Here is a 19,617-nt window from a genome sequence, read left to right on the forward strand (position 1 = left end):
GGTACACAGTTTTAAAATTTGTGTTTTTCTGGGATTACTTGTGGCAAAGTTCCAGAACTGGAAGAAAAGTGACCATTGTTCATTTCAGATTATACTACTCACAATAATTGCCATCCACTGAGTGCTCACCAAGTAGACACTTTATATACCTGTCTTTCTTAATCTCATCTCCAAATCTGAGGCCTCATTGAGTAGATAAGAATCTGATGTAAAGCATGAGTCTAACTTTCCTGACCACACATGGTGAAAAAACAGTAGATCTGGGATCTAATCCCAAGTCCCTCTGAGTCTAGAGCCTGAACATTCTATATCTGCCATTTCTAATTTGATTTTCCTCTCTCCCTCTTGCCACACACCTCATCTCTCTGCAGTACCTTTGAACTCAGCCCTGTGAGGGGGTTAAAATTTACCTGCAGTGACTTTTTCACGGGGTATATCAACATTAACAACAAAAGTAGGCTGGCACTGTTTTTCCCCCTTCAAGCTGCAGGGGGGCAATCGGCAGTACCAGAGCGGGAGGGTTCATCCCTCTACGTCTTGGCGAGGCTGAGATTCTCCTGTGACAAAATTGATCCACAGTAGGTTTCTATCTGACAGAAGTGCAGTGAGGTGTGGCACTGTGTGGCACAGCCAGAGTTCCCTCATTCTCCTTCCTCAAAGACAAGTCATCAACGCAGCAGCTGCACCCAATGGCCTGACACTGCAGTCCCACACTCCATTAAACACTTGCCTTACTACACTTGCTCTTCCATACCTACCATTCACACTTGGAATTAAAATGCAAGTGACTCCTTGTTATGCATCAAAGAGTTTATGTATCTTAGCCTGGATGTGCTATGCTCTGGGATCTTAAAAGTTATGGAATATTTGCTGGAATGAGTGAGTCCTCAGATTAGGAGGAATGGGCATGGTTGCCCCTTGCAAGTTAAGTATTTGTTTTGAAAATGTGCTTGGAGATGGAAAAGCTGTTTATATGACCTTATGAACCACTTTTTAACCAGTGACTTGTTGAATGTATTTTCAAAACTGAGTTCTCTGTAGACCACTTAGTCCTGGAATTTTTAGATAATTTATTTTTGTGCCTTTTTCCCCCTGATTTTCTAGAATGTTCTCATAAATGAGTAAAAACCATAGCAATATATCCCTCTTTTCCAGCTAGCATGATACCACATAAATATGATTTATTAAGTAATTAGCAAAATACTTTGCAGTGGTCCACATTAAGTTTGATAGTCTTGATTTCTCCCTAAATGTGTACTCTGGCAAAGAAGTGAAAGGTCCTACTATGCTTATAGATGGCAAGGTCAGAAGGCAGTATTCTTCCTAAACCCTGAGATCTACACATTTTCTTGGAGTTTACAATAGAAATCACTTGTTTCTGTCAGTTTATATCACTTGATGGACAACAGAGCCCTTAATTTCCACTCAGATGAACCCCTCCTTTTCTTTTGATTCTCCCAGTTGGCACTGCCTTTACTCCAGGTCAGACCAATTCAGCATTGACCTTAGTAATTGGCTAGAAAATAGGTTGCATGAACCAAGGCAAGCCCCTGAGTGCCCTCACCAGGACTTTTGTCAGAGCTACTAGAAAAGATAGGCTTTATTTTTCCTATGTTGGTGGCACAAGAGCCTGGAGCTAATAGGGGCCATCCTTGTCCTTATTTGAGGTGATATTGCCTAAAAATAAATTCAGCAGAGGAATGTAGCAGGACTGAGAGATAAAGAGAAGCTTTCGTAAGACACAGTTGTCATTGTGGCTGAAGTGGGGCTATTTTGAACTTTACATAATGAAGCACACACTCCTTTTTGTTTAAGCTCACTAGAACTAAGTTTTCTGTTACCTACAACCAAGTGTCATACTAACACAGGAATTCTAAATACAACCTACTCATGTCCATAACCCACTGGAAATTTCCTTTAGCAGTAGATCTTTCAAGAAATACTCTTATGCAAATGGGTTGATTTGGGTTCTCTTTCATGTGTTGAAGTTTATCTCAGTCTCTCTGGTGCAAATCGAGGCATGATAAATATATGGGATTCTCTAGAATATGCCTGAGATGGGGGTGAACCCCTACTTTTTGCAGGAACCACACTGAACTCAGCGAAGATGACTTCCAGAGATCTTGACAGTATCTGAGAAATACTGGCTTAGACAGTATCTCTCAACTTCTAGGGGTCAGAAGTGTGATGAGAAAGAATCGAGAAAGGAGTTACAAGTTCTCAAATTTACCTGAAACATGCTTCAGCTTTCTGAATTATGTACTAAAGTTAAAATCAAAGCATTCTTTTCTATTCTGAGCACCCTAAATACGGAAAACTTTTCTGAACCTTTACAGATAATAAAAAGTCAGCAGTCTTATCCCTTACACGTCATTTTTTTGTTGTTGTTCATTAGCTTTCAAACTTAAGCATGAATCAGAATCACCTGGAGGGCTTATTAAACCTCAGTAGTGTTTTCTAACAATTTGCATTCACCAAGTTCCAGGTGATGCTGATCTGGGGAACCATAGTTTAAAAATCACTGCCTTATCTCAATACTATTCACATTATAAGTGACAGTGTTGGGTCACTGGCTAACACTGAGAGAGGGCAAGCTGCACATTTGATGACAGTTCCTCAGTAGAACTCATTGCTGATGAAGAAGGTCAAAAACATGTTTCTGGATATATTGATTTAATCATTTCTCATCTTTTTGGGGTGCAAAGATGCATTTCTGTGTCCTAAACATAGCAACCTTCTCTCCTAGCTGATCCAAGTTTCCCAAATAGTGTACACTGGGAAGTCAAGCCATTCCATTGCCTGCCTCTCCTTCTGTGACTTAAACAAGGTTTGCAGTGGCCTGAAAAGCCATCAGTCATGAGAAAAAGCTTTTCTAAACACTAGGTCAGACAGGACAGATTAGGAAATCTCCAAACTGGATAATTAGTCAAGAAAAATAAATATCCTTTAGCAAAAACCATAATAACCACATTGAAATTTCAGCTAATCAATTTACTGGGCCATCTGTCTAAGGAAAGTGGGCAAGGGTCTATGCCCAATCTGTGAAACTGTGGGGGGTGGGGAGGGGCGGGGGAGACTGTAGGCAATGGAAACTTCTTGTGGACCTAAAGAAACCTGAAAGAACAAGTTTTCCACCCACTGCCTTTCATGCCTAGGGTCTGTGGGGAGCCTCAGTTTTCAGAGGACATTTCTGTGGGTGTTGCTGGACACTGAGATGCACATTTTCAGCCTATGAGATGGGCTGCATCTGTTCATCTAAAGATTGTGCCAGCAGTCTTTCTTAGAAAAAAATTTGTATTTTAAATTATTATAATTGAGATTTTAAACAATTGTTGGGACTATAATTTTTAGTTGATATTATTTACTTTTAGTCAGGTGGCCTTACAGAGCTCGTACTATGTGTAATCTTCAATATAAAAGCATTATAAATGACCTGAGATAATCTTGGCTTCAAGGAACTTGTAGAATGATTAGGGCGAGAAAACACATGAAGGGCATCATCTCTATGAGGCCTCTAACCTTAGCCCAGCAAGAATTAGATGTGCTTCGTCTAGCGGCTTCTATGCATGGGGATCATCTCATATCTCCATAGTTCAGTGGACTGGAAGCTTCTAAGGAAAGAGGAAGGTCTTGTTTGTATGCTCAGCATCTATTACAGTGACTGACATATGGTAGACATTTCATTAGTGTGTCATGAATAAGTAAGAATGCACTAGAATGTATGGAAGCATGTTTTCTATCTGCATCAGCATAGATTTTAAGGATCTTAAGAGTTAAGAAAACGGGACAACTCATAAATAGTACTTGGGTAAATCTACTCCAAATACATACTCTGTAAGTTTAACGTAAGAGAAGAGAAGATGATCTATGTGGATATTACAACATTCACAGACATTGTATCCAGAACTCTGGGACAATGAGGAGACTGCCTCCTATAGTGGAGACTTCACCTTGGAGTAGTAAGAAACCTCTTCTTACTTGAAGAAGTAGGAAAAGATGATGGTGAAAGCCATGTCAAGCAACTTAATAGATTACTTCATAGGCTCTACAACAATGCCACAAAACAGCCACTGTTGTAGCTGAACAAACAAAGGCTGAGAAAAGATAAGCATCTGCTTCACATCCCACAGTGAGACATAGTAGGGCTAGGCTTGGAGGGAAATTGTCTGCTCTCAGGTCTGAACTGGTAACCACTGTAGTATACTCTCACCCCATGAGATCAAGCAGAGGCCTCCTGGACTTGAACCAAGAATCACTGATCTAAAACCACTTTCTTCACCTTTGAGTTTTACTGAACTGTAAACCAGTTTTAAGCTAAACATGAGTTTCCACTGATGTCTCCTACTCTAATTTATTACCATGTGGAATATTTTACTCTCCTCTCCTTATGTATTAATAACTTCCCCTCAACAACTAGAAATCTGATTCCTACCATCCACTTAATTGTTCAATTCCAGGATATATATGTATTAGCAACAGAATTGTTAACCCATATATTCATGAAATCAACTCTATCCACCAGAGTACAGTGTCTATGTATACTCTCTTGTCTTTAGTCTTATAGACTCTACTCCGTTTATAAGATGAACTCCACTGATAGCCAAAGTTATGGAGTTCAGTACCTTTCCTCCATCCTGCTCACTGAAGTTGTTTCATAGATTTGTAATTTGGGTAAATTATTTGGTCACATGCTGTATTCCATCTCAGGCTCTCCCAAACTCCTAAATGATTTTTAAAAATTTTCGCACTCTAATGTTTGTTCTTGTCCTGTAAATTTCTATGGGTTTTAATATATGCATAGTTCTATGTAGCCATAATTATATTATTAAACAGAAAAATTCTACTGCCCCCAAAAATTTCCCTGTGTATCATGTGTTCAACCTTTCTCTTCTCCCTTGAAACTCTTGGCAACCATTGATATTTTTAGTATAGTTTTGCCTTTTCCAGAATATCATAAAATGGAATTGTACAGTATGTGGTCTTTTCATTGTTTAATTTCACTGAGAAATATGCTTGGGAATAGGTTTTACCTGGGGATAGAAACTTCAGTCAGAAATATATTTATACATGCCTTTTTATGACTTGACAGATTATTTATTTCCATCACTAAATAATATCCCCTGGTATAGATGTGCCACTATTTGTGTGGCCATTCACCTATTAAAAGACATCTTTGTTGCCTCTATATTTTTCTGACTTCATAATTATAAAGCTAATATAAACATTCATAAGATGGTTTTTATATGGATAAAAGTTTTCAAATCATTTGGGTAAATACCTAAGCAATGAAGTCTGAATCATATGGTAAGACTGTGCTTAACTTTATTAGCAACTGCTAAACTGCCTCCAAAGTAGCTGTACCATTTGCATTCCTACCAGAAATAAACGAGAATTCCTGTTGCTCCACATCCCTAGCAGTAATTAGTATTGTCAGATTTTTGCCATTCTAAAGCAGCATACATTAGGTGTATAATGATAGCTCATTGTTGATTTAATTTGAAATTTACTTATTATAAATGATATTGAGCATATTTTCATATGCTTATTTTTCATCTGAATATCTTCTTTGGTGAGGGATCGATTCAGATCTTTCACTCATTTTTAATTTTTTTGCTAATTACTAAGCTTTAAGAATTCGTTATAGATGTCGGATACATGTTTTGGCGAATACATTCTTCTAGTTTGTGGCTTGCCTTTTGTTTCTCTTAAGTGTCTTTGCAGAGCAGAAGTTTTAATTTTAACAAAGTCCAATGCATTAATATTTTTTCAAGGATTGCAATGTAGGTGTTTCCTTTAAAAATTCATCACAAAACCCAGTGGTCATAAATATTTTCTTTTATGTTTTCTCCAAATGTTTCATACTTTTGCATGTTACATTTAGGTATATGATTTATTTTGAGTTAATTTTTGCATAAGATCTGTATTTAAAAATTTTTATTATTATTTGCACATGGATGTCCAATCTATCCAGAAGTATTTGGTGAAATGACTCTTTGTCTATTTTATTGCTTTTACTACTTTGTCTATGATTAGTTAACTATAAATAGGGGGTCTATTTCTGGACTCCATACTGTTTCATCAATCTATGTGTCTGTTCTTTTGCTAATACTGTGCTAACTTTTTTACTGTAGCCTTGGAATATCTTTCCATTTATTAAGATCTTCTTTTATTTCTTTTGTAATAGTATTGTAGCTTCCCACTTATATATTCTGTACATATGTTGTTAGGTTTCTATACAAAAATGTCATTTGGGGGACTACCATAAGTGCTATTATTTTTTGAAATTTTAAATCTCAGTTGTTCATTGCTATACATAGAAAGTCAGTTGCCTTGCATATTAACCTTATATCCAGCGAGTTTCACATCCCTACTCATTGTTTTCAAAGTTTTGTTTTGTCAGTTCTTTGGAATTTTATACATAGACTATCGTGTCATCTGCAAATAGGGACAATTTCTTTCTTTCTTTTTAGTTTATAAAGTTCATATTTCTCGTTTTTATCATTGTATTATCTAGAATTTCAAGTAGGAAATTGGATATGAATAATGAGAAGGCACATCTGTGGCTTGTTCTCAGTCTTATGAGGAAGTGTCCACTTTGCCGCCATTACGTATGACTTTAGATGTAGGTTTTTGTAGGCGTTATTTTCTTTTAGCATGCTGAGAATTTAACAGTATTCCTAGTTTGCTGAAAGTACTGATCATGAATGAGTGTTAGATTTTTGTCACATGCTTTCTCTGCATCATTTGGTATGATAATGTGATTTTTTAAAAGCTTCTCAATGTGGCAGATTGCATTTATTGGTTTTTGAATGCTGAATCAGTTTTGCCTGCTTCAGATAAAGATCACTTTCTCATGGTGTATAATTATTTTTATATGTTGTTGGTATCAATTTGCTAATATTTTGTTTGGAGTATTTGCAAATACGTTCACAAAATATATTAACCTGTACTTTTTTTTAGTTTTAGTTTATTTGTTTAGTTTTAGTGACAGGGCAACATAGAATGTGTCAGGATGTTCTCCCTCTGACTGTAGGTTGATGCAAAAGTAGTTGTGAGTTTTCCCATTATTCTTGAATAGCAAATATCACAATTATGTTTGCACCAGACTAATAGTTTCTGGAAGAAGTTGTGGAAAATAAATAGTATTTAAAAATATATATTTGGTAGAAGTCACAAGTGAAGCCCCCTGAGAGACTGGTGCTTTATTTTTACATATTTTTCTAATACACACATACATACACACACACACACAATACAAATATTGATATATTGGACTTTGTTAAAATTATATATATATATATATATAATACATAGTTTGCATATTATACACATATATAATCTATGACATATATATTTTATATATATACATGTGCCTATTGAAAGTGTTTCTTTTTATGTGAGTTTTTATAGTTTGTGTTTTTCAAGGACTTGGCCCATTACTTAAGCTATTAAATTTGTGGGCACAGAGGTATTTGTAGTGTTCCTTCTAATCTTTTACTCTCCCTTGAATCAATAGTGATGATCCTTCTTTCATTTCTGATATTGGTAATCTATGACCTGTTTCTTCATTCTTCATAAGTCTGGCTAGAGAGTTATCAATTGTATTAACATTTTCGAAAACTAGTTTTTGGTTTCACTGTTTTTTCTCTATTTTTTTTTTTTCCTTTCTCAATGTCATTGGTTTCTGCTCTAAGTTTTATTGTCTCTTTTATTTGATTTATTTTAGGCTTAAGTTGCTCTGATTTCTCTAGTTTTCAAAAGAGAAGTTTAGGTTGCTGATTTTAAATCTTTTTCTTTCCACTATCAGCATTTAATACCACACATTTCCCCAGAAGCACTGCTTCTGCTGCATCCCACAAATGTAGATACATTTTATTTTCATTTTTATTTGGTTTGTTTTTTCATATTACCTAAGATATCTTACTTGCATCTGTCATTTAGAATTGTGTTGATTAATTTCCAAATACTTGGGAATTTTCCAGCTGTCTTTCCGTTAGTAATTTCTTGTTTAATGCCATTACGGTCTGAGAACATACGTGTTATGATGTCTAGCCTTGTAAAGTTGTTAAGGTGTGTTTTGTGGCCCAGAATGTGATCATCTTTGGTGACTATTTCATTTGAGCTTGAGAAAAATATGTATTCTTCCGTGATTGGTTGGGGTATTCTATAAATGTCATTTTGATCAAGTAGAGTGATAGTCCTGATCTAGTCAACTACATCCTCGCTGGTTTTCTTCTTTCCTGATCTCTCAGTTACTGAGAGGGGTGTGTTCAGACTCCAACAAAAATAGTGCATTTGTTCATTTTTTTCTTTTAATTTTATCAGTTTTTGCATCATATATTCCGACACTCTGCTGTTGGGTACATACACATTTGGCTTTATTATGTCTTTTTGGACATTGACTCACTTATCTATGTAATGCTCTTCTTTAACCCTGATAAGTTATCTTGGTCTGAAGTTTGCTTTGTCTAAAGTTAAGAAGACGACTTCAACTTTCTTTAGTTTACTTTTAGCATAATACATCTTTCTCTATCCTTTCACTTTTAAAAAAATTAAATCTTTTTTCAATATTTTTTAATGAAATCATATACCATGCATTTTTCCACTTAAAATACACAATTAACTGAGTTTTAGTACATTAATAGATATGTACAAAAATAATCAAATGAAATATTAGAAATCTTTCATCACCTCAAGAAGAAACCCCATCCTCTTTAGCTATTACAACCATCCCCCCATCAATCTCACTCTTAAGCAATCACTAATCTACTTTTTGCTTTTTGTTGTGTCTTTTAACTTTTTCTTGAGAGTTAGACATGCATTGGTTAATAGGAAAAGTGGCAAATAGTTATTTAGTGAAAGCACTTGTTTAATCTATCTAGAAATTGGACCATGGCTTAATGTTTTCTGAAGCTGTAGGTGCCAGAGATTTCAAAGACCTCTGGTGTCATTGCTTTGGTCTCCTTCTTTCACTTCGGGCTTCCCTAAGTACTCTTCCTCAGAGTCTGCATTTTACAGCAGTTTCAGCTTTAATTCACTCTTCTTATTGGAATGGTATTGGTGTGCTGGTAAGGTGATTGTATGTGTGGTGATGGTGGGGGTGGGGGTGGATATAGTAAAGTATTGTAATTAAACGTCTGCATCTTAGTTGGCCTGTCTCTAGATGGTAATCTTCAAATGTGCTACTCTGGTGGTATAGATTTCCCACCTCTTTCCCTTACTCCTTTCCCTATTTAAAGGCATTTCAAATCTGTTTTCTTCAGCCTGTTGACTGTGTGTTTTTGTTCCCTCTTAGGTAAGATAGGAGTATTAGAGGAGGTTGGAATAAGAAGAAAGCCATGTGGAGCTGATAAGGCTTTCAAGAAGGATTTTTCCCTGGAGAGCAGGGTTTTCTTACGGAGAACGTTCTTGGTGCATTATACAGTAATTGTTCTTTTCTCTGCCTTGCCAGGGCCTAAAGGGGATCTTCCTTAGATCTTCATCCCAGGAACCTGGTGGGTCTCATGGGGATAAAAACTCATGAAAATATGGGGTCTTCTCAAGACTGGTCTCCAGGAGGTTCTTCTTTTCACAAATAGTACATACTCAGCTTCCAGCAATTTTCCAACATTACCAGTTGAGTTTCTTCTAGTTTACAATTAACATGGACTTTCCTCCAAGTATGCAAACCTTAGCTGTTATTCTTGATTTACCTGTTTTTCCAAATTTCAGGATGATGGTTTATCCTGCAACCTCAGTTCTCTAATTGGTCCAAGAAAGGTCCCTGACTTACTTTTCTCAGCTTTTTTGTTGTTGTTTTAAATATGAGGGTAACAACTAGTATCTCTTTGCCTATGAAAGCTAACACTGGAAGTCTACGACTTATCTATTTTTACATTAATAGATTTTTATTGTGGTAAAACACACACAACACAAAGTTTACCAACTTCACAATTTTTTAAGTATACAGTATATTGATGTTAAGTACGTTCACATTGCAGTGCAGCCAACATCCAGAATTTTTATCTTTTTCTTCTGTAGTTATTTTTAAATTTTAAAAAATTTTTTATTGATGCATAAACTTATTGATACATAATGGTTGTACATATTTATGGGGTGCATGTGACATTTTGATACATGCATACAATGTGTAATGATCAAATCAGAGTAACTGGGATATCTATCTCCTTAAACATCTACGATGTTTTTTGCTGAAAACATTTCAAATCTTCTTTTCAAGCTATTTGTATAAAATGGAAAGTCTATACCTGTTAAACACTCCTGATTCCTTCCCTTCCTACTGCCCTTGGCAACCACCATTTTGCTTTCTGTCTTTATAAATTTGATTACTTATACTTCATATAAGTAATATCATACAGTATTTGTCTCTTTGTCACTAGCTTAATTTACTTAACATAATGTCCTTAATTTTAGCATGTTTTAGAATTCCTTTCCTTTTTAAGACTGAACAATATTTTATTGTATTTATTTACCACATTTTGTCTATCTATTCATCCACTGATGGACATTTGGGTAGCGTCTACCTTTTGGATACTGTGAATATGCTACTATAAACTTAAATGTACAAATGTCACTTTAAGACCCTGCTTTCAATTATTTTGAGTATATACCCAGAAGTGAAGCTCTCAGGTATGAAGTAATTTTATTTTAGTATTTTGAGGAACCACTACATGGTCTTCAATAGCAGCTGCATGACTTTATATTCTCCACCATAGCACATAAAAGGTAAAACTGCTCTATCCTTATCAACACTTACTATCCTTAGTTTTATTACAGTAGTCATCCTAATTGGTATGAGATGGTGTTGATTTGCATTTATCTAATGATCAATGATATTGAGCATCTTGGTTTGCTCTTGTTGGCAAAGTGCATATCTTCTTTGTGGAAATATCTATGCAAGTTCTCTGTCCTTTAAAAAAAACCAGGTTATTTGTTTTGTTATTAATAGACTGTAGTTTTGAATTTACAAAAATTTTTAATATGAGCATGATCAGAAAGTGCAGAGTTCTCATATATCTTCACCTCTTCCCACCAAATTTATTATTAAAATCTTGCATCAATGTGGTATAATTGTTATAATTAACAAGCCTCTACTGATAAATTACTGTTAATTAGATGCCGTAGTTTACATGAAAGTTCACTGTTTTATATTCTACGAGTTTTTGCAAATGCGTAATTACATTTTTCTAGCCTTACAGTGTCGTACAGAATAGTTTTACTGTCCTAAAACCCCCGTGTTCCACTTATTCCTCTCTCCCTTTCTTCCCACAAATAACTAGCAATCACCAGTCTTTTCAGTTTTTCCTAGGTTTGCCTTTTCCAGAATGTTATGCAGCTTGAAGTTGTACAAGATGTAGCTTTTTAAGGTTGGTTTGTGTTACTTATAAATTTGTATTAAAGGCTTCTTTTTTGTCTTTTTGCGGCTTGATGGTTCATTTCTTTCTATTATCACATAATATTTCATTGTATGCATGTAGCACAGTTTGTTTATCCATTCACCAATTAGAGGACATCTTGGTTGCTTCAAAGCTTTAGTGATTCTGAATAAAGCTGCTATAAATATTCCTGTGCTGTGCATACATGAGTCTTCAGTTCAAATACCAAGTAGTGTAATGGTTGGATCATAGGCAACAGTATATCTAGTTTTGTAAGAAATTGCCAAACAGTTTTCCCAAGTGACTGTACCATTTTGTATTTCTACCTACAATTCATGAGAGTTTTTGTTGTTCCACATGCTTGTCAGCCTTTGGTGTTTGCAGTGCTCTGGATTTTAGCCATTCTAATAGATGGGTAGTGGTATCTCATTGTTTTAATTTGAAATTCCCTAATGGCATATAATGTTGAGCATTATTTCATATACATTTTCCCATCTGTATATTTTTAGTAAATTTCTGTTAAGATAGTTCACTCATTTTTAATCAGATAATTGGTTTTCTTATTATTGAGTTTAAGAGCTCTTTGTATATTTTGAATACCAGTCCTTTATCAAATCCGTGCTTTGTAAATATGTTATCCCAGTCTATTGCATGTTATTTTATTCTCTGAACAGGGTTTTATAGAGAACAGAAATTTTCTCTTTTAATCAAGTCCAATCTGTCAATGTTTTTCTCTCATAGATGAGGCTTTTGTTATATCTGAAATGTGATTGGAAAAACCATGGCGACGTGGGTTTCTCCAGTGTTGTCTTCCTGGAGTCTCATAGTTCTGTGTTTTACACTTAAGTGTATGATCCATTTTAAGTCAATTTTGCGAAAGATATAATATTTAATTTTTTTCTTGTGGATATCCAGTTGTTCCAGCACCATTTGCTGGAAGGATTATTCTTTCTTCATGGAATTGCCTTTGCTTCTTTTTCAAATATCAGTTGCTATTTGTGTGAGTCTATTTCTCAGTCCTTTCGTCTATTTCATTGATCTGCTTGTCTAGTTTTCACCAATACGCGACTGTCTTATTTATTGTAGCTGTAGAGTATGACTTAGAGTAGAAAAAAATTAGCAATCTATTTATTTTCTAACTCCAGATTTTTCATTTTGAAAGACATATACCTGTGGATATTTATTAATGCACATTGTTGTCAGGGTCTGTATTGGTAGCAGAGATTACTCCTACCCTCTGTTTCTCAACACACTCCAAACTATGAGTGTAGGAACTTGGGATTTCCAGGGATTCCTTAGTGATGTCAAAATGAACATACCAAGCCTTCCACCTTGTTAAATATTAAGAAATCCTGCACATCTTTCTATGTCCCAGGGGCATCTCTGAGGCACAGAACGTGGTTGTACCTCCAGGACCTGGAGGACACTCAGATGACATGCCCAGAGTATGGGTATATTGGTGGAAGCAAGACCAGGGGGACATCTGTCTTTTAGCTGTTAGGCCATGCTTAGCGAAATCACTGCTGAGAGGGGTTCTTTTAGCTGAGGGCTGCTATCAGACCTTGGCCTGTTAGCAAGGCCCATCCTCTGAGGCCTTCTCTGCTCACTGACCCCATCTTTCTGTGGTCAGTCTAAAGGGCAGCATCTTCCAATACTTAACTTTCATTATCCCCCTTTAGGATGCCATACTACCTCCTCTTAGATTAGAAAAGCTTTCTGCCTGCAAACTTTCTGCCTCTGACTCATGGAGGCAGATTAGAGAGAGAGAGAGAGAGAGAGAGAGAGAGAGAGAGAGAGAGAGAGACACACACACACACACACACACACACACACACAATTTCCCTACTTTGTCATGGGTGATGGAAAGAAATAGGTTTTGTGCCTTCAAAATGAGGGATCATCTCTCTCCAGAGCATAGCCAATAAAAAGAAAAGAAATTTAATCTCTGATAGAGCATTCTCCCTGTTGTATATATTTTTATTTGCTAGTAATCCTGACATAATCCATGCTACATATTGAAGTGTTCATTTCTTTCATTTCCTCTGTCTCCTGAGCATCCACTCCTGGCTATAGGCAGCAGCATTGGTTTTATATTGGCTTTTTAAATCAGAAGCCATCCTCCATCAAAACTCACACAAAAGAAATAGACAGGTGCTGAAATATTTACAGATAGATTATGCCTCTGGCTATGGTAACCATGCCTCAAAACAGCACAGTCAGATAATGTATTCCATCAAGGCAAGAAATTCAATACTGGACAATTAGACAGAGAGGAGTAATGGGTATTCTCTTCACCTTGGAGGAGAGAATGGAAGGTAGCAGTTTTCTCTCATAGTCAGAGGAACATTCCCACTCCCAATGCCAATGTCATTCCAGATAAAACACTCTTTGTAAGATTCAGTATTGTAAACTGATTCAGTCATGAGTAAGTGGAGTTCGATAAATAATGAGAGGAACTATTTCTATGGTCATGAAATACCACAGAAATCTGTGTCCTCTCTAAAGAAAAGTTTTACAGTACTTTTTTTATAGTACAGGACATATTTCCATTAAAAAGAAGATGGGCTTGGTTTTCAGATTAGTATTCAGTTCATAACTCTAAATTTCATACTCTAAGAAAATTTTTTCTTTGTCATTGCAATAAATAGAAATTTTCTCATGCTTATTTTTTCTTAGCAATTAGGCAGGGAGGATGATGTATTATGCTTGTTCGTAACTGCTTTGTGCCTGTGTGACATCGAAAAAGTATTCACCCCAATTTGAAGCACTGACAGTTTACTACTTTTTTAGTTGTCACTAGAATATAGGATGGACAGCAGGACAAGGAGCACATTTTCAGTTCTGCCTTTTTCAAGTACCAATTAACTAGTTGGTGGATCATACCCTCCTCTTCATTCTCTTCTCATTTATCCATGGTTTTGCCGTTTCATTTTTCATCATGTCAGAAGAGAGATACAAAGAGGTAATAAAATTCAGAATAATCAGTTTAGTCACATTTAATATGTCTTATAAAAGGCTGAATAGAAATGGATTTTGAAGTTACTGACTAAAAAAATTGAGAGAAGAATATTTGTATTTCCTTTGGGTCCATGTTCTCCTGCTTTTACCAGTTCTTCACATGATGAAAGGAATGTGGCTTGCACACATGCATACTCAATAAGTAATATTTGAATGAATGATGTATAATGGCGGGACTGCATACACTTCTCAAATCTCACCTAACTCTCTCTTTTCTCTCTCCCTCTCTTCATCCTTCTCTCTCTTCCTGTCTCTTTCATGTACATACACACACACATACACTTGAACATATACACACAATGACTTTCAAATTTTAGTGCACATTAGAATTATCGAAAAAAGTTATTCAAAAGTACATTTATTACTGGGCCCAAGACCAGATTTTCTAATTCAGTTGGTCTGAGATGGGCCCAAGGATTTGCATTTCTAACATGTGCCCAGGTGATGCTCATGCTATTTGTCCAGGGACCACACTTTGAAAATCACTGCTCTAATACCTGTGTCTTCTCCTTTCTATGGCTTTTCCCTCTACACAGAAATGCTCTCTGCAGCAAACAAGTATACTTCCCTTTATCACATCCTCTCTGTCCCTCTCAGATTTTAACCACAGATGTGCTGGGCAGTTGCATTCAAGTCTCAAGCTGCCAGAGGCCCCCTTCATCTGGGAATTTCTCGGCACTTCTGTCTTGGAGCCACCTTCAAAGTGGCAGGAGCCACTTAGCACATAACACAGAAGTATAGAGGAGCTAACGTCCATGAGGAATGAGAGTGGGGGACATGTTCTCCAGACTCCTGTTTGTCATGGAGACAATTCTGAGATGTTTACTCTAAGTGAATGTGGCCCTTGGAATCAAGCCCCCATTTCTTATAGTGGTGCCCTTGATACAGCACATTCCTATTGGCTGTTCCACCTTCCCTGTCTCATTCACTTTCCTCACTCCTATCCCCAGGTCACATTCTGATAAACTATCTTCACAGTGCCTTTGCCCTACATGTCGCTTTCAAGAGAATCTGAACACAAACACCTTTCCTGAATCCCAGAGACTGAGCTACTGTCCTATTTCCCACACTCCCTTTAGCATCAGCTCTCTCAATGACTATACTTTCTTCATTTCCTCACCTCTTAGCTGCTTCTCATACTTGAAAGAAAAGATGATCTCTATCTGATGCATTTTCCCAAAGCCCATGACAGGAAATGAATGTTTTTCTATTTCAGATTCCATGTGCTTTTTCCAGACTCCTTTCTGCTTTATTCTGCAAGAAGTTGTGATGTTCACTCTCCCTTGTTTTTGAAACTCGGAAAAAGTGCCATCTCTCTTCTGAATTTGGAAAATCTGCTTTGCTGCCAGTATAGAGTTCTTTCAGATCTAACACTTAATTGTGCTTGCTTGCTCATATGTCCTGTCTCCTTCTAATGAGCTCCTTGTTCAGACACTCCCAGGTTTCATGGATTCATGACATCCTCAGTATCTTGGTGATTTGTTACACAATGCCCTTAGGCCAAAGGAAACAATAATGGTTCCATTCATTAAAGAGGTATATCTGAGCAACTTAATAAGTATGCATTTCTTAATAAATTAGTAGCAATTTGAAAACATAACACATTTAAATATCGGCTTAGTTCTAAACAAGCACAAGTACTAATAGCTTGTGTGTACCTGTTGACCACTGCAAAACTTTCCAAAATTCAGGATCAGATCAAACATCCTCACATTCACTTTATTTTCCACATTGATTTTTATGTTTGCTTATTTGCAAACTTGAATTTTTCAAGTTACGGCATCATTAACAAGAACATAGCATGATTTAATGTTGAAACTGTGAGCTACTTTGATTTAATAATTTGTGTGGTCCAACACGTGTTAAGTAGGCCTGTGTTTCCCCTGGAATTTTAAAAGATCCTACCGTACCTTTGTGAATTCACAATAGCACTGTGGGTTTCCTCAGTGCAGGATTTGGAAACCTTTGTCTTGAGTATATAGCATGCACTGTTATGGGTTGAATTGCTTTCCCCAGAGGAGATATAAGTCCTAACCCCAGTATCTCAGCATATGACTTTATTTCTGACTCTGCAGATTTAACCAAGTCAAGATGAGGTTATCAGGATGGGCTTTGATCCAGTATGACTGCTGTCCTTATAAAAAGGGGACAGTTAGGCACAGAGACAGATGGACACAGAGGGAAAACTATGTGAAGATGCATAGGGCAAATGCCATGTGAAGACGAAAGATTGAAGCAATGCATCTACAAGCCGAGAAATCCCAAAGACTGCTGGCAAGCCACCAGGAGCCAGGAAAATGCAAGAAAGAATTTCTCTTCCAGTTTCAGACAGAGCATGGTCCTCTCAACATCTTGGTTGTATTGTGGACTTTTAGCCCGCAGAATTCTGAGATAATAATTTCTGTTGTTCTAAGTTATGTCTTGTGTCATACTGTGTTATGGTAGTCCTAGGAAACTCATAAAACAGCACCCACAAATGAAACTCTATTCTTTCCATACAAATGTAACGTAAGCTGCCAGGGACGGAGACTATAATATTCACCTCTCTTGTTTCTTTAGTTATAGAACTCTGATATTTTTAAACACATCAATGAGCAGCTAAATGTCATTTTTTTGCCTTCTTTTGCATACAAGGTGACCAATGAAATACAAGCAAAAGTCATTAAATAGAACTTTTTTTGAAAGTTCTTAAAACAGGGTGATTCAGCCGAGGGGCAGGTCCTTTCAGCTCTTCATCCTCATTTCTACCTAAAATGTGGATCTGATGGCCGGAACTTCCACAGTCCACTTGTAATCTTAGAAGATCTTAAGGGAGAAAGTCATGTGCTAAGGATAGAAGATCCCTGCATCCCTAGGCTGTCATCTAAGTTCTAAATAGCTGACCTTCAGACTTTTTGTCTGTGAAAGAAAAATAAGCCTTTATTTATCTTATTCAGGCCATTGTTAGTTGGTTTTGTTGTATGCCTAAATTAGTCACTAGCCCTAACCTTTATTTTAAAGTTCAACTGCATATTTAAAATGGCATCATGGACTTTTCTACCTAGGAATAGCGTTTATTACTGCAAATTTAATACCACTGAAACCAACGCTCAGTCACTCTCCAGACTAGGTCAGCATCTGAACTGTATCATTTCCATCAGTGGAAGCATCATATTTTTGGTATTAAAACCTAAACTTTGGAGTCACATTTTGCTTCCCTATTTGCCTAGAATCCCTCCCAATTCATTGATTTCCTATTGAGTGAACAAGTAATTATTAACCAGCTATGGAGTCCCCAGTTCTGTTGCTGTAGGTGCTGGAAACAGAGCAGTGAGTAGCACTGACACAGTCTTACTCTCAAGAACATTACACTTTAGTTGGGGTAATGGGCAATAAGCTCATAAGCAAACACATGTGAAAAATAATGGCAAGTTTGGATCAATGTTATATAATAAAATAAGAAATTATATTAGTTTGCTTGAGCTGTCATAACAATTATGACAGGTTAGGTGGCTAAAGTAACAGAAATTTATTTTCTCACAGTCCAGGAATTTAGAAATTCAAGATCAAGGTGTTGGCCTAGTTAATTTCTTCTAAGTCCTTTCTCCTTTATTTGTAGATGTTCTCTCTCTACCTTTGCAAGCTCTTTTCTTTGTATCTGCATCCGAATTTCCTCTTGTTAAAAGACATCAGGGCCAGATACGGTGGCTCACGCCTGTAATCCCAGCACTTTGGGAGGCCAAGCCTGGCGGATCACCTGAGGTTGGAAGTTTGAGATCAGCCTGACCAACACAGAAAAACCATGTCTCTACTAAAATACAAAATTAGCCAGGTGTGGTGGCACATGGCTGTAATCCCAGCTACTCAGGAGGCTGAGGCAGAATTGCTTGAACATGGGACCAAGGCTCTCTATTGAAACTGTGCTGGCCAATCCATCTTATACCTTGAAAGCTGTTGATACTGCAGCCCGCTTTCTCTCATTTGCACTCCACAGAGAGTGAAAATTCTAGAATCTTCTTAGATGACATCCAAATCGTTCAGCATTCTTCTTGGAACTAATAATTCCAGACCAGCCTGATTATCAGAAATATATACTCTGTGTGTATTATACTTGCTACACATTTCACATCTTAATGCATATGGACTTTCACCTCCCTGCTCATTTGCGATCCACAAATAGATACAAAACCCACACAGTTCTTTCAATTGCTACACACCTAGGCAAGTGTTGGGCATCTCCCTAAAGAAACAGGCATCTGAAACCTAGAGACCACAGAGCGGTACTGTCCAGTAGAATTGTCCGTGATGACAAACATTATCTATGTTTGATCTGTCCAATGCAGTAGCCACTAGGCACAGGTAGACACGGAACACATGAAGTGTGGCTGGGTGAGGTTTCACAACTGAAACGTTTGAAACGTGGGACTAAAGAGCTGAGTTTTCACTTCTTTTCATTTTTATTTTAGTGCATTTACACTTACATTTAAATAGACCCCTATGGCTAGGAGCTTCTATATTGGATGGTGGAGGCAGCAGGAAGCATTCCCAAAGTGAGAGCACACAGCTTTTCCAGCACTTTCTTCCCAGAGGCCTGCCCCTTTCGCAGCATTTCAGTGGCATATTCTAAGCCAGTATTTCCCAAATATGAGGAGCACATAAATATCTTTTAAAGAAAAATAGAATTTCTATGCCATAGTATTGCCTCTGAATTTGATATGTCTTTATTGTTTCCTGTAAAAGTGATGGCTCAATTCTCCCACCAGTTTTCTCTTATTAAACAGCCACAAAATTTTTATTGGTAGAATGTAAAGATATCTTAGAGCTATTACTTGTCTCCATAAATGCAAATGCTGACACTGCAATTGCAGGACAAGACTCACTTATATGGGCTCATCTGGGGGACCCAAAGTAGGCTTTAAAATCTTACTCTTTTATTCACTTATCAAATGAAAACCACAAATGGAAAATTTCTTCTAAAGAATTCATAAACCCCAGTTTGATTGATACTATTCTAACATCGGTTTTAAAATATCCTATTTCCTGACACTGCACTCCTGGCAAATAAATATCTCAAATTTCTGGAAATGAGTAGCCTTCACCAGGGCCCAGCAGTTGCTGATAACCAGCGTGGGACTGATATAGTCCAGTACCTATGGTACAGGGAATCCTCTCCCAACTAATGAAGACCCACTATGAAGCTCCTTTTCCTTTTAGAATGCTCTCCAGTTTCTACTACAATAAAATA

The sequence above is a fragment of the Callithrix jacchus genome, chromosome 5, assembly GCF_049354715.1.
Source record: "Callithrix jacchus isolate 240 chromosome 5, calJac240_pri, whole genome shotgun sequence".
Taxonomy (NCBI): domain Eukaryota; kingdom Metazoa; phylum Chordata; class Mammalia; order Primates; family Cebidae; genus Callithrix; species Callithrix jacchus.